The sequence below is a fragment of the Octopus bimaculoides genome, chromosome 4 (assembly GCF_001194135.2).
Source record: "Octopus bimaculoides isolate UCB-OBI-ISO-001 chromosome 4, ASM119413v2, whole genome shotgun sequence".
In the NCBI taxonomy this organism is placed as follows: domain Eukaryota; kingdom Metazoa; phylum Mollusca; class Cephalopoda; order Octopoda; family Octopodidae; genus Octopus; species Octopus bimaculoides.
The window spans coordinates 7,714,272-7,717,193 of NC_068984.1; the positions used below are offsets into that span (position 1 = coordinate 7,714,272).

General features: G+C 36.1%; 1 protein-coding gene across 4 annotated transcripts in view; it reads right to left on the minus strand.

The window, feature by feature from the left end:
• Positions 1 to 2,922, minus strand: part of LOC106870405 (cadherin EGF LAG seven-pass G-type receptor 1) — a 535,294-nt gene that overhangs the window by 482,085 nt on the left and 50,287 nt on the right. The gene's annotated exons all lie outside the window — the stretch shown is intronic.

Genomic DNA, 2,922 nt, shown 5'->3' on the forward strand with positions numbered 1-2,922 from the left:
TGCTGTTGTTGCTGGCTTAGCCGTTGGGAAGTTGGCCTTATGACCATAAAGTCAGCGGTTTGTATACGGCCCTACAGAAACCTAGTTTGTATAGGTTTTTGTAAGAAGCCGACGGAAATGTAAGTCGCTTGGGTCAGATAAAACTGCCACTAAATGTGTTGAGTTTTCATTCGTATATATGTATGTGTGTATGTGTGGGTGTACGTATGTGTATATACGTGTGTATGTATGTGTGTCTGTATGTGTATATGTATGTATGTAAGTGTGTGAATGCATGTGTGTATGTGCATGTGTATATATGTGTGCCTATGTGTGTATGTACGAATGTATATATGTGTGTGTGTACGTACGTGGGTATGTATGCATGTATGTATTATGGAATGAAATGTGACTCGGGAAACCAGGCAACTACTAACAGGATGTTGAAAGGAACAATGATTTTCAAACGAATACAGTATAACCAAAGAATAAATGTGATACCTGTACCTCCATCCTCCATTCTTTCCTACCTCCATATATATATATATATATATATATATATATACACTAACACACACACATATATACATACACACGTGTATGTATGTATGTATGTATGTATAAGAGTTTCATTTCTATACGCACTTAGTCGTACTCTGCGCGGGGTCAAAGTTCTATTTCAGTTCTTAGGTTTTATGAAATTAACGAGGGCCACGTATTATGATTGATTCAATAGACTTGTGCAAACTTCTGTTGTTCTATTAATATATTTAATGTTCCATTTCAAGAACATCAAAGACGAAAACACTGATAGACATTTTATATTCATCAGTTGCACTAAGAGAACTTTCGATCAAATACCTAAATCTGAAAATATTTCCTCAAAATCTATTAAATTTGTTTTTCTCTCTTTCTGGTCCATTCCACTTCTTTGCGATACTTTCTTTGTTCAAATTTATCGATCTGAGATACATAACTCAATCTGAGACAGCTGTCACAGAGAAAGTCTTTCCACGTTTGAATATACATGAATGTGTTAAGTACAATGTACACAAATTTATTTAATCATCTTTGTTTAGTGTGTTATTAAGTAATTCATTAAAGCTTGACAAAGCTTTGCACACATCAGCAAACTTAGTTTTGCTCTATGTGGTCCATTTTAAAGAACAGTTCGGTCGCTGACTCGTACAAAATCACCAAAATCTGCAATAGGAAAACGATTCGAAAGAATAACCATACCGAATTGTCTGCCGCGCAGATTGACAGGGGCCGCGTTCGAAAAATATATTACAGTTTGCACCCAATGTCGGTACAGTAGGCAATTAGCCTGCAACTTGTTGCGGGAAGCGTGGGGCGGAAGTACAAAGCCTAAATGTACGGAAACCCAAAGCTTGTGAAAGAGGAAATAACCGTTAATAATTGCGAATTCTAAAGAGGGAAGCGTGAGTAATCTACCTTTGCAACCCTTGCAGGAATAGTAGGTGGAACAGAGGCTGCATTAATGGATTGCAGGAATCAGAGAAGAAGCAATGCTGGATCGAATTATAGGAATGGCAGTTTGTATTGCGCTTTGAATAACGCATTTGGTGTCCATAACGGATGAAGCGGAACGACGCAGAAACACATGTCCTTCATTGTAATAATATAATTCACAGCCCAACTCGTGTGTTTGTAGACGCATACACATATATAGTGAATAAGAAATTTTCTTCCGAGACCGTTGCTGCAGCGAAGGTCTCTTTATGTTTGAGTATACACGAACGTGTTAAATATAAATTTACACAGCTTATTCTATCCAGTTGAACATAATAGAATGTTGCTCTTGTAACTCCTCAGAGTCAGAATGGATGACAGGATAGCATACGTTTATCTCTTAGTTATGCAAGCACTCGTTGACTTGATGGAAGGCTGGCGGACATTTGTCGCCCGATGAATGATTGGATTCTCATGAAATTATACTAACATTACACATGTGTATTGCTGTATACACACATATGTGCATATTTATGTGTATATAGGTATGTGCGCATATGCGTTTGTATGCATTATGTATCCACAACTTCAGACACAAACATGTGTATATGTAAATATGTATGTATGTATGTAATATATATATATATATATATATATATATATATATATATATATATATGCACATACATAAACACATGAGAGATACGTGCATATGCATACACACTTTTAAAATTCGATAGACATCTCTCGGCCAAGCTATTCAGTACGTGAACGGCAATTGTCTTTAATATTTACGTTAGAAACTCTCTGCTTAGGCGATAAATTATCTATATTATTTCAACACATCAGCAGATTAAACAAACAGAGTTGTTAGACTATTATAAATCATCCTCAAATTATTTACTTTACAAGTATGTACCATCAAATACGTAATCTAAATAGTTGAGTATTCAGAACACTTGGTCTAATACAATTCGTATCGCTTCAAGTGAAGGTGTGTGGTCCAGTTATTACAGAGTACAGTTCACAATCATAATGTCAATGGTTCAATTCCGGGAGTGGACGTAGTGTTGTGTCTTTCTTCAAGGTACTTCATTTCACGTTCACCAATTTTCTCAACCGAAAATGAACACCAGCCAAATTCTGGTGCAATTCTCTCTCTTTCCATCTCTCAAATTCTGAATGTAACGTTGGGTCAAAGATTAGAGGAATCAAAATGATTTTCCTGTCTACGCGTGACTAGACGGGAACCTAAAACTTTTAATGAAGGCATCATACATGTTAAGAAGACGTACTAGGGCGTCGATGGCGAATAACAATTTTATCACCCGTGATATAAAACATTTTAAAATCAGATATCTATCTATCTATCTATCTATCTATCTATCTGTCTGTCTGTCTGTCTGTCTGTCTCTATCCCTCCCTCTTTCTCTCTCTCTCTCCCTCTCTGTATATATATATATATATATA